The following is a 12992-nucleotide window of genomic DNA, read 5'->3' as shown; positions in this document are numbered from 1 at the left end:
GGAATTTCGTTTCTGTTCGCGTCCCAGCAGCGCACCCGGAGATCCAGTTTCGCCGGAACGTTCCCGTTCACTTGCTGGTTTGAAAGTTGAAGCCCCGGGGGTAGGAGTCTGGCCACAAAAATCTCAAACCCCGCTAATCCTAGACAAAATAAAAACATCACAGGCCACAAACTAACCAATGTGGGGCCCCTTTCTGTGGTGGTCTCCTGGTCTGCCACAGCAGCTGCGGGGCCTTGGAGAGCGGTCCCCTTTCTCCCTCCAGTTGCCCGCGTGAGTGCACCTCGGGAACGCGTGGGCCGGAGTCTCCTGCCTCCGCTTGTCTCCTAAACCAGTATTAAACAGCCCCCCCAAACAGCCGCAACCACAGATGGGGCGGGGGGCCAAGAAGTTCAGACTTGCCTTGAGGCCGAGCCCGGCTCGAATTTGCCTCCTATTTTACAGGGCATAGGGTTTCTCCAGGAGACAAAACTGAGCGGGGGCATGGGGGCTGGGGGTGTGTTTGTGGGGGGTAGGGATGGCGGCGCCCCGGGAGTCCCCTGGTCCCCACGAAGGGCGCAACCCGCCCGGCGCGAAGGTCGCGGCTACCTAGCCCCGCGCCGGGGAGCTGGGAGGCTTGCACACGCTGGACGAGCCCTCGGGAGGGGATCTTAACAATAACCCCCCCAAAATGTCCAAAAGGGCAAAAGTAAAGAAGTAAATGTGAACAGAACCGAAAACGAAGAGCCCGCAAGGTCCCCGCGCCGAAAGCGGGGTGGGGGAGGAGGGGGCGGGATCGGCCCGGGCGCTGATGGGGGGGGGGGGGGCGACGCCAAACGAACTCAGTCCCCTGCAGAGTCGGTGCCTTCGGGGCTCCTCCGCGGAGCACTCCCACCCTCAAGGTTTGGACTTTAGGGGAGGAGGAGTGGGGGGAGGCAAGGCTCAGGGTAGGGGGTGGGGTGGGGGGTGGAGGTTCTCTCGCGCCTCTTGCCAGCGCGGGCCGAGGCGAATTGGAGGTGGCAAGGAGCGAGAAAACTTTTCTTTGGGAAAGTTTAGCGGGATGGTTAGTGGGCGAGGCGCAGGGCTAGCCGGGGTGCGCTGGGGGGAGCGCGCTGGATCCTATTAAGAATGGGGAGAAGTAGGCAGGTCCCGAGGCCATGCAAGTATCGCGGATAAAGTTTCCACCGTTGTCCCAGAAGCTTCGAGGCTGCAGGCGGAGAGTCGGGGGCCGTTTCTTTGGGAGAGAGACAGGGCAGGGCGGAGCGGGGCGTTTTGTTATTAGTGCCGAAAGCACTGCCCCGAGACGCAGCCGAGCAACGACGGGGATAGCTCGTTAGTCGAGGCGAGATTGGGTCCCTGCCGCTCCGGGGATCGAGACTCCCACCTCATCCCCCCCGCCCCGGGAGGGGTTCGCGCGCCAGCAATCTTTTGGGGTGACGCGCGTGGTTTCAAGTCGCGCACTGGGTCTTTGCTCACCACGTGCGCTCACGACCTCAGGCGGGGACGTTAGGGCAAGTGTCCCCATAAGGAGAGGGGGTGTCACGTAATGCGGACCCAGTTTCTTTGAACTCCCACCTCTCCAGAGCATCCTTGCTGGGGGTCCCCGGTCAAAGCGGCCCAACCCAACTTCTCCCTGAGCGCTGTAGGGAGAGCTTGGCGCGCCCACTGGTGCGCGAGGCCGCCGCCGCCCGGGTGCACACCAGGCCTGGCATTCTGCTTTTCCTCACTGTGCACCAGGGAGAGGCATAATTCAATTATATCCTGCGAATGCAGCGCAGCCTTTCCCCCCTTTGCTCTAGTGCCCCGGGCCTTTCGAAGGGGGCCCTCTCTTAATGCTCCAATAAATACCTTTCGCCCCTAAAGCCTGAAGGTTCTGCAGTCACTGGGGGCGAGAAGTAGAAGGGGGAATCAAATTGGAAGTGAGATGACAGCCCGAAGCGGTTTATTTGGGGGGTCTTTGAGTGCCTTTCCAAACGGAATAGCTCGTGATATGACATTCCGGAGAAGTTGAAGCTTGCAGGAAAAAACCAGAGTGCTTAAAGTGTCTCCCCCAAACGCGACTTGCCTTCCAGGGCCCTAGGGTGACCGTCCCTGGGTTCCTAGTTGGCGCGGCGGAGAGGCCAGTCTTGGCTTTTCAAGCCCTGTTAGGTCCAGGATGAAACTACCTGTTGGGAGGCACCACCGCAGAGACCTTAGGCCCTCCTTGCCCTGCGCAGGGGTGGCCGAGATGAACGCTGGTGGGGTTGGCACGAGCAGGGAGAGGACAGCAGAGCTCGCAGCAAAGGACCAAGTCAGCTGCGCCAGGCTGTACCCGACTAACGGGGCCAGTGTCCCTGCTTGCTCCCGGGGAACTGGAAAGCGCCCCCCATGCGCTGTGCGGTCCCCTGGCTGCAGGGCTGGGCCCAAACTCCGCACGATTCTCTCCAAATTCAGAAACCACGAAGCCGTGCCTGTTTGCGAGCGCCTTGGTGTAAGTCTAATTTTAAGAAACAAAAAAGCCTCTTGGCGGCTTATTCGTCGTACAGCCCCACCCTGCACACCAAACACGCAGCACGTCTGCCGGCCACCCCACACTTTCCTACTTCTGCAAATTCGGGAAACTCGGCGGAGGCACGCGCGGCCCCACAGAGGTGCCTCAAAGCTTGTGCACCAGTTGCCGGAGGAAGATCCCGCTGCGTCTCTAGAAAAGACAAATATTCTGTAATTCCCCTCTTATCTAACTACACGAGGCAGCGGAGCCGCCAAGGACCCTTGGAGCCCGTCTCTGTCGCCTGTTGCGGCAATTTTCGGAGACCAGGGGAAAGGGGGCTCGAGTCTCTCCCACGAGCCCGTGAGAAGAACAGTTCGTGCCGGGCCCTGGGGCTGGAAGTCTCCTTTGGGAAACGCACGACTCGGGGCTCGCGCGCGTTTCATAACGCTCTGCGGGCGGACTCACCGGTAGCGCCGGCCCTGACATGAAACTGGGGGGTGAGGAGGGGCGTGGAGGCTCAGACTCGTCTAAATCTGGAACATTTCATTCGGACGAGAAAGGCAACTTTGCGTGTTGTCTCCGATGCGGGTTTCTGCTTCGGGAGAGCGAGTCCCGCTCCGTTTGGGCAGCAGTTGCAATTGGGGAAAGGCTCTAAGCACCGGGCCCGTTTGGAGTCCAAAGTAGCGCGGGATAAGGGAGGAACTCGAAGTTTCTGTAATTGGGGGGTACGGCGGCGCCCCTTATTTCTCAGGGAGTGTGCGCTTACACTCCCCACGCTCACCAAGCCCCCGTGGAAAACGAAATGGGGACAAATATTAGACAACTGTAGGGAAGGAGAGGGGGCGGTAAGGCAAGTCCAGTGTGAGATGCTCCTTTCTGACAGTGAGGACCCCGGGCTCCGCGGATGACGGATCGTTTAACTGAGAATTTACTGCGAGGACTGAGAGTTGGGAGCTGAGCTGGAAGGCGGTTCCGAACGCTCCTGCGCCACAGCCCCTTTTCATGAACCTGGCAAGAGCAACCTCGCCGGCTCTTCCGTCACCCCCCCCCCCCCCCCCACTCCCACTCCGCAGTGGCTTTTCCCATCCCGCCGTGCCTTGTTGCTCTGCCCAGTCTTCTCGCCCTCGGGTTGCCCCGTACCTCTGGGCGCCCGGTGGATGGAAAACAAAACACCCCAACTTTTGCAAAGTTGCCCGCAAGCCGGGGCTCCTTTCCCGCGGGGCCGCGCCTCTGCTCCGGGGAGCCTCCGGGGCCTGGGAAACCCGGCGTGTTTTCCAGCGCTCAGCCTCGGTGCTCCTGTTTTATTTCAATTCAGTCCCAGGGGCACTTACCCAAGCAAAATAAACAATGCTGCTTATTAGAGATACAAACCGGCGCAGAAAAGGACTACGCGGAAAAAGCAAAGCCAGAGGCATTTAAAACACGTGGTCAGACGTTCAGGCCTGCCTTGGAAAGTGGTCTGAAAGTACAGAGGAGGGCATCGCGCTAAACGTAAAGAAGTTCGCAGCACACAGGTTTTGTTAGAATAAGAGGGTTGGAATCTTTTTTTTTTTTTTTTTTTCAATCTCATTGGTGTTTGCCTCTGAGAATCAGACAGTGCAGTCGCTACCTGCCTTCCTCCATCTCCCGTTTCCTCCCTGCCTTAGGCCTCGTAAAGAAAGAAGGAGGGGTCTCTCAGGTGGAGGTACACGCTGATACCGTTATTCCAGGTTTGTCGGGGGAAATGCCACAGCTGCTTCCGCTTTAGGCAATGACAGCGCGGGCTTTGCCGGGGAGATGTCTTCACGGGTGTGGTCAGATAATTCTGACCCTACGGAAAGAAACAAGCCTTGTTCTTTTCCAAACACCAGTGGGTTGATATCGTCTGACTGTTGACCATGGACTAGCGATTGCTCCAGGCTTGGGGTGGGGGGGAGGGAAACCGATTTCTGTCCTGACCGATGGCCTTGGGAAGGGTCTCCCATCTGCTCTGAACGACTCCCTGACAAAGTCAGAAAATCTTCCTGCCTGCGAATATTGGCACTGCGCTGCTACAACAGGCGGTGCGGCTTTAAATAGGAAGGAAACTGCAGGGCGAGGGGAAAGTCGCAACCTTCTTATCCGCCCGATTACCTGCCTCTTGGCCCCAAAGGCAAAGGGACAGCAAAAGACACTCTAAAGGAAAAAAAAAAAAACTTGCGTTCTGAACAGTCTGGGGGAAGTGAATCGCTGTGACTTCCAGGAGCACACCTCATTCTGATCCTAGGAGCCCCAGCTGTCTCCAACAGTTCTCCCCCAAGCAGTGGCTCCAAGTATCTAAGCCTCTGCAGCCTTTGTGGCCCAGTCTCTCCACTTTGGATGCTGTGGGTCAGATAAAGTGAATGCTGAAAGAAACAGCTTTGTTTCAGCCCAATTCTGCTGGGCAGTGCCATCCTTTGGATTTGAATAGCGAGGGCAGGTTTGCTTCTGGACCTGCTCCCTGGAGGCTCTGGGCTCTCCAAGTATAGCTTGGTGCCCTTTAGAGAAGTATCAGTGTCTCAGAACCCTCTCCCACCACCCTCACCCCCCGGGGGCAGCAGCAGTCCCGGCCTCGGGAATCTGCTCTGAAGGACCCCGTTCTACCATCCAGGGCATCTCTCAGGAAATGATCATGATTCCAACCAGACTCCCCCTAAAGTTCAGACTTCCTTTTCTTATCTCTCAGCCTTAGCTGCTGATGGTTTCTCATGAAATTTTTGAGCTATCATCTTTGAAATTGTTTGGCTCTCCTACGCTTTACACCTACCCCACCTAGATGAAGTCTTCTTGGAAAAGTTCTTGATGGACAAAAGACTTGTTCTCTAAAGAACTGGGGCAGGATATCTGAAGTGGCCTTGGGTACAGTTGGTATTGAACTCTGCTTATTCTTTTCCACCATTTCCCCAACTGACCTGGATCTGACAATTTCACACATGAGGAAACTGAGGCACAGAGAAGAAGCTTGACTGATACTGGGGCAGACAGTGAGCTTAGAGCCATGTGTGCATGGACTTTGGGTGTTTGGATCTGTCATTCACTAGCTCAGTTTTGAGAGATAGGTGCTAACCTCCAACAAACTGTATGCCAGGCCATGTGCCACACCAGACACTTCTCATGTCACCCACAAAGCAATTCTTCAGAGCGTCATTAGCGCCCATACATATTTTTTAAAAAAGAAAATTATAAAAGGGATATATGCACAAGTCAAAATACCTCAAAGAATAATAATTTTTAAAAAGCACACAAAAAAGTTGAAATCTACTCTGTCCCTTCTCTGAGAGTCCTGTCAGTATTTGCAGTTTCTTGATTTGCTATTTGGCATTACTTTATGACAGCAAGAGAGGGAGGTTCACAATCTAGATGCTAACCACGGCCCTGTCTCTAGGCTGAGGGCTTCTCTTAAATTAGCTAAGTGGGAAGAAGAGGGAAGTGAGTAAGACCCTGGACAAAAAGGAGGGTCAACCTAGAGGGAATATATTGTCCCTTCCCTTTTGCTCTTGCTTCCACTCTGCCAAAGGTTTCCAGTAGTCCAGACAGGGAACCTGGAAATGGGGCAAACAGTTATTTTATGACCCACCCCAGGCTTCATGGGAAGGTCATTACCCCTTTGCTGCCTACCCTCTGCAGTGGGGGTGGGGGGGTGTGAGGGGAGCTTCTCAAGCCTATGATTTCCATGCTTGTCTCTCTGCCTGTCTTTTCCCTCCCTAAATGTGCTGTAGGGAGGTTCCGATGAGGGTCTGGGAAAGGAACTGAGCATACTTGAATTCTCTACATGAAAAGAACAGTGGCCAAAGGCTGATGAATCCAAAGGCAGATGTACCCTAGGGCCCTTCCTTTATGAACACTAGCTTTTAGGGCTCTTTTTTACTCCAAAATTTCTGTGGGGCATGATTTAAGCACAAGTTCTCTAAGGACAGGGCTAGAGGTGTGTATTCAAAAATTAGGGGATATTCATGATCTGTAAAAGACTGAGGTTTTGCAATCAGAGGGTTGGGCGGTAGAGAGGCTATGAAGTGGATGTGTTTTTTCTTTTTCCAGAAGAACATGGAGTGAGGTGTGTCTAATGAACTGGCAAGAGGTGAGGGTAAAAGGATCCGGAAGCCTTGGGTGGCGTCTCTACCAGAGGCTCTTGTTACCATTCAGGGGCAGACCAAGACTGAGGCTGAGGGGTGAGGACTATGCGATACAGTGTGGACTTCCTGGCATCATTCATTCCATTTGTTTATTATTATTTTTAGAAGTGGAAAAGGGAGGGATTCCAAAGGTTAACTGAAATGATGCTTTCCTGTCTTTGAGGATTCTTCTGTCTGGAAGAATAACCAGGAGCACCCTGAATTTGGAAGTCTCTAAATGAGAATTAATGATAAACGGCCATGACCATGGTGCAGGAGACTGCTTAAGAAGGGCTGGAGATTCTGAATAGCCCGTCTAGAGGCGTGAACAAACCCTGCAACGTGTGTGCAAATCTGAAATGTAAGAACCTCCTTTTCCTTGTCTTAAAATCAAACAATTGAATAAGATATTTAAAAGATTTTTTTCCCAAGCTCGAGATGGTAGAGTGTGTGAGTTGAGGCGTCAGGATAGAAAAGGGGAAAAAACGGTTTTAAAATGAATGAAATGGGCTGGGGAGGGGCCACACCAGGGAGAAAACCGTGAAAGAAAAGTCAGAGTTTCCTCAAGGCCGACTTCAAGGGCTGTGTCAGCACAAAGGACACTGCGCCCCCTGGTGTCAGACTGGCAGGAGGCGCCAGCTAAGAGCCAAAGAACCTGACAGCGGCGGATCAGCAGACCTTGTTGGAAAAGCGGACTCGTGATGCCTTTTGTTTAGTTCGATCAGCGAATTGAACTGAAAATAGCTTTTGCTTTCACAACTTTATTTGGAGACTAATAGGGACTCTGGGACTCTGGGGTAGAGAGCGAACGTGGGTGTTTCCAATCCCCCCAACCTCCATTAAATTTAGACGGATAAGACCATTCCTACTTAGAAGTTAGGTGGTACTTTGGAAAATAAGTACGTGGCCTGAAAGCAGACACACATTTTAGGGGGAACTTTGATCTAGGGTGAGTCATTTAAAATATTAGAACCTTTAGAACCTCCCTTTCCTTGTTTTAAAACTAAACAACTTAGACTAAAATGTTTAAAAGATTTTATTCAAAGCTGAAATACTTGAATTTATTAGATACTCATTTTATTCATATCCCAATGTTTTGCAAAGTAAAGCAAATTAAACACCATTTTCCCTCTTTACATGCAGGTCAACTGTAGTCTTTTTTAGCATCATGAATTCCTAACTGCGAGCAAAGATTTGTGTACCTACTTTCTTTTTCTTTTTTCTTTTTTTCTTTTGCTTTTTGGGTCACACCCAGCAATGCACAGGGGTCACTCCTGGCTCATGCACTCAGGAATCACCCCTGGCGGTGCTCAGGGAACCATATGGGATGCTGGGATTTGAACCCGGGTCAGCTCAATGCAAGCAAGGCAAACGCCCTACCTTCAGCCCCCCCTTTTTTTAAAAATTTTTTTTTCCTACTTTCTTTTTAAAAACACAAAATATGGGCTTGGGAAGTGGCTTAATGGAAAGTCACATGCCTTACATGAGACCCTGGGTTGATCCCTAGCTCCACAAATAAAATAAATGAAAACGCATTAGTGTCTAGTGCGTGCAGTGTGTGTGTGCGTGTATGTGTATTGGCGCTAGAAACCATCCCCTTTGCCTTTTACACAGTCTCCTGCAAGAAGCATCACTATACAGGTCGTCAGTCTCTGCTGTTTCTTTTAAAAATAAAGCACTAAAGTGTTGTGCTGGAAATGATGCCACTAAGTGTTATATGTGGTAGGTGTGAATGTATGCTCCAATAGTTCCAGGCACTAGACCAAAAACTTCCCTAGAATTAGCAGAATTTTCAGCTATAATCTGGCTAACATTTCTACAAATAGGTACAAAGACCAATTTAGAAGTATGCTCCCTCTAAGGGGCTGTATGGTTGGATTTTCATTGAAATTTAGGGCTGTCCCTTCTTATGGTCAGGTGATTTTAAGGAGGATTCAGCCCGGGAAAGAATTATGTAGTAACTGAGGAGTTTCCTCTCCTAAATCTTCTAAGTCTAGTCTCTAAGATGAACTGTCAGTTCTAACTTGCCACAACCCCTTCTTTCTGCACTGCAGTTGAACTCTTATCTCTATGGAACGGCTCCATTTAAAATTTTTATAGGTTTATTTTTTTTTAGGGGCACTTTGGCAGCGGTGGGGAGCAGTGCATTGATACCATGACTTTAACATCAATAACTTTAATTCCTATACCAGATCTTGTTACATCAATACCTTATGCTTTAACACTGTTGTAACACTGTTACCTTAACGATTGATAAATGACCAAACCACAAAACTAACAAACAAAAAAATCCTGCACAGGATCACTTGAGTAGCAGGCTTAGCTATACACATGTACAGGGAGTATGCTGCTATTTCCCCATTCCAGTGACGAGGTTACTATTCCATATGCTCCTGGAGAAAGGTCTTCCTTCTCCAAGAGGACTGTAAACCAGGAGGAAGAGGAGTAGCTGCACAAGACACATGGCTCTAGACAATTGTTAGGGGCCAGAGCTAATGCTAGGAACTCAGTAATGTCCCACCGTCAAAGAGAAGAACTCTGTTATGGGCTGACTTCTATTGTGTCCCTCTGAAACACATATATGAAATGCCAGCTCATCAGAATTTGATTTGGCAGCATTCGGAGATAAGGTCTTTAAAGTGGTTCTGTTAAAGGGCATCACTAGGGTAGATCCTGATCTAACCCTTCATAAAAGACCTGGGGAAAGTCCTTTTGTGAAAAAGACATTAGAATTACAGAGAAAAGTCTGAGAGAGAGCAGGAAGAGAGTGAAAAAAGCAAGCCAGGGAGACAGGCCTGAGAAAAAGCAATCTGTTGATACTCTCCAGTCTCCAGAAAGGTGGGGAAACAAATCTCTGTTATTCGAACCACTTTCTCTGTGGACCTGAGCTATGGTAGAGTGAGCAAACTAATACAACTTGCAACTTGGCACCAGCCAGCACTGTGCTCTGTTTGGGGGCCAGGAACAGGGGTCGGTCCGAACTTGAACTGGTGGTTTTTTGTTTGCTTATTTTGTTTTTAAGAAATGGTAAGATTCATTACTTTTTAACTGTTGGCAGCAGTGGAGAACCGGGGCTCAGTATTATGGAGCGCCTCTGTGCCTGGTGTGGCTGTTGCCATCTCGAAATTCTTAAGCTTTATACAATCTCCGTTTATGTATTGCACCAGGCCCATAAACTAGGCATGCAGTCAGTGTGACGGCTAACACAGACTTCAGATAGCATACAGGTGAGGAGAGGAATAAGAGGACTGAAACGAAATATGTTTAAGGCCGGGTGCCAAAGGGGATGTGGGTATGAAGCTTTGCGATTAACTTCGTGTTGACTTCCCTTTCCCTGAGAATCCCTGGGAATTCCTCCTCCCTGAGAATCCTGAGGTTTTTGGGGAGTAGGAAGAGAGTGATCAACATATGTTCTTCGGGCATCATTTCCTGAGATACTGTAAGTCATTGTGGTCCTAATCAAAATGGTTCTACCTTCCAGATGGATGGACAATGGGACATGAGAGGAAAGGCCCAACAGGACGGGCTGTTTGGTTTGGGGTAGAGGGTGGGATTCAGTAGATCCGATCAAGAGCTCACAACAGCATATCCTGACTCCTTCATCCATGGAGCCGAGGATGTCTCCCTGCTGTACGACCAGCAGCACCTCAAGGACAGAGCATCCTTACAGGGAACATGGAGATGTAATCAGGCGTGAGAGAGGGCCAGGCACTGCTGCAAACCCATCGCTCCCTGGAGTTTGATTTTGGCTTCTTTTAAAATATTTTTTGAGTCACACCTGGTGATACTCAGGAATTACTCCTGGCTCTGCACTCAGGAATTACTCCTGCAGGTGCTGGGGGACCATATGGGATGCTGGGAATCTAACCTGGGTCGGCTGTGTGCAAGACAAATGCCCTATCTGCTGTACTACTGTTCTCCAGTCCCGCTGCCTGGAGTTTGAGACCAAAACCCTTTCTCTTTTGCACTGAGCCAGTCCCATAATTCTTGAGGGGTTCCTGGCTGGGTTTCATAAGCAGGGCAAACAGGAAAGCAGGACTGTCTGTTTTAGGGTTTGGGAAAATCCAGGCATTTCATTGTGAGTATGTGAGTAACCCTTGTGGCATATTAGTGGATTTGAACTTGGGAGGAATGTGTTTACCCCAGATGAAAGGTCATCAGTGAGTAGAGACATAGGGGAGATTATGTCAAGATACTCCACAGCGGGTAGGGCATTTGCCTTGCACGTGGCCGACCCGGGTTCGATTCCTCCGTCCCTCTCGGAGAGCCTGATAAGTATTCCGCACACACGGCAGAGCCTGGAGAGCTACCCGTGGCATATTCAATATGCCAAAAACAGTAACAACAAATCTCACAATAGAGACGTTACTGGTGCCCATTCGAGCAAATTGATGAACAATGAGATGACAGTGCTACAGTGCTACTATTTTTAAGACCATGTGTTGATTTATAGATGATTACTCAAAATATTATAGCAGAATCTTTGGTCAAGAGGGCTTCTTTGCTCGTTCTATTTCAGCCCCATACTGGCTAACTAGAGAGTGTAAATTTTAAGAGAAGTTATTTCTTTTACACGCTCATGCCAACTCCCTCAGGGCTATGAGTGTAACACTGAGAAAATCTGAATATTTTGGAAGCAAGTTGTTATATAAAGTAATGCTTTTATTTTCCCTTTTGCAGATCTCCTGATGCACAGAGGAACTCCCCACCCTCTCCCCCACCAGGTCATACAAGGGAGAAAAAAAAATGAAATGCTTTATCAGGGAAACTGAAATATTTCCCTTTTTCTGCAAGTTTCCACAAACCCTAAGATGGATTTATAAGTCAGAGAGTAACATTTTATTTTATTTTTTAAAATTCATTATGCTTTGCACATGAAGAGTCCTTGAAGATCCATTGAAATGGACTAATTATTGTGAGTCTATTGTGGGCGAGACAAGAATGTAGGTTGTGCAGAGGGAATTGAATCACACCAGTCCAATGATCTATGTGAACATTTGTGAACATTTATAGTCCAAATTGGCTACTCCTTCTGGTAAACAGTACTCTCCTTGTTCCTGGAATTGGTAAGCAGGGTTTCTCTTTTGGACTCCACCAGTTCTTAAGAGGTTGTGTTAAGGATCCAATGATCAAGAAGTTTGAAATTCAATATATGTCATTCCTAATTTTTTTCAGAAATGTCATTTAATTTCTAAATGACATCTTTCTAACGGTTTAGAAAATAAGAAATATTGTGAAAATATTTAACTTAAAAGACTATTAGTTAAAAACAACACATTTTTTTGTGAGGATCACACCCAATATTCTCAGGGTTTACCCCTGGCTCAGTACTCTGTACTGATAACTCCTGGAAGTGCTCAGGGGACTACATAGGATGCTGGGGGGACAGGGCCCTACCTGCTATACTATAGCTCCAACCCAAGAATAAGTTTTTTAAAAAAACTGATTTGGGGGAGTGGGAAAAGTGTTTAGGCTATACTTGTCTATACCCACAAGCTATTCCTGACTCTGTGCTCAAGAGTGACCCTGGCTGTGCTTGGGGCAAAATATGTGCTTCTGAGTATTGAACTAAGGTTGATGGGATGGATGGAAGGCAAGTACCTTACCCCTGTACTATCTCTCTGGCCTCAAGACTGAAGAGAAATGAAAACTGTGTCTACATAAAAACTTTTACACAAATGTTCACGGAAGCTGATTTATAATAGCTAAAAAGGGTGAGATGATCAGAGTTCTTATCAATAAATGAAAAGATAAACAATATATGGTGTCATATATATATAAAATACAATATTTGCTGGCAATATAAAAGAAGGACATATCGATGCCAGCTACAACATTTTGAACTTCAAAATGTTATGCTAACTAAAAGCAGCTGATAGTGAAGAAACATGTATAGTATGAATCAATTATATGAAATTTCTATTATGGGTAAAACTACAGAAACAGAGAATCAACTAGTGGTTGCCTTTGGCTGGAGGTCAGAATGAGGGCAATAGTATAGAGGAATGGTTTCTTTTTGGTGTAATGAAAACATTCTAAAATTAATTATAGTGAAAAACTGTGAATGTGCCCAAATCATCAAATTGTGTAGTTTTTAATGGGTGAATTGTATGACATGAAGATTATATCTCAATAAATCTGTTAAGTTAAAAAAATAAAACTTTAAAAATACATTTGGTTTCTGCTGCTTTTTCTGAAGCTGATTACCTTCGCATTCATGTGTAGAGACTTAAAAACAGATTTTATAAGCTAAGTGAATATAGTTAATTTCCCTAGGAGGAGAGAATGATTTGCAGATCCATGAAGAAGCATAGTAATTATACCTATAACCATTTTGAACTCTGCAGAAAAAATGTCCTGAGCCTAAAATCATTAAAATATGTTTAAACAATGTTACTGAAGTGAACTAGTTGTTTTTGTCTTCCCCATGTTCTTTC

At 48.3% G+C, this 12992-nt stretch overlaps 1 long non-coding RNA gene across 2 annotated transcripts; it reads left to right on the top strand.

Moving 5' to 3' along the window:
- Positions 1–802: 802 nt before the first annotated feature.
- On the top strand, positions 803–12726 carry LOC129400061 (uncharacterized). 2 transcript variants are annotated; one of them, XR_008627401.1, is made up of 4 exons: positions 803–878; positions 6482–6612; positions 6740–6916; positions 11236–12726. It is a non-coding gene; the product is annotated as an uncharacterized LOC129400061 (long non-coding RNA). The 2 variants fall into 2 exon arrangements; XR_008627402.1 differs by having other exon boundaries at positions 842–878; positions 6485–6612.
- Positions 12727–12992: the final 266 nt, after the last annotated feature.

Source organism: Sorex araneus, chromosome 1 (genome assembly GCF_027595985.1).
Source record: "Sorex araneus isolate mSorAra2 chromosome 1, mSorAra2.pri, whole genome shotgun sequence".
Taxonomy (NCBI): domain Eukaryota; kingdom Metazoa; phylum Chordata; class Mammalia; order Eulipotyphla; family Soricidae; genus Sorex; species Sorex araneus.
This window is presented reverse-complemented; position numbering and strand designations above follow the sequence as displayed.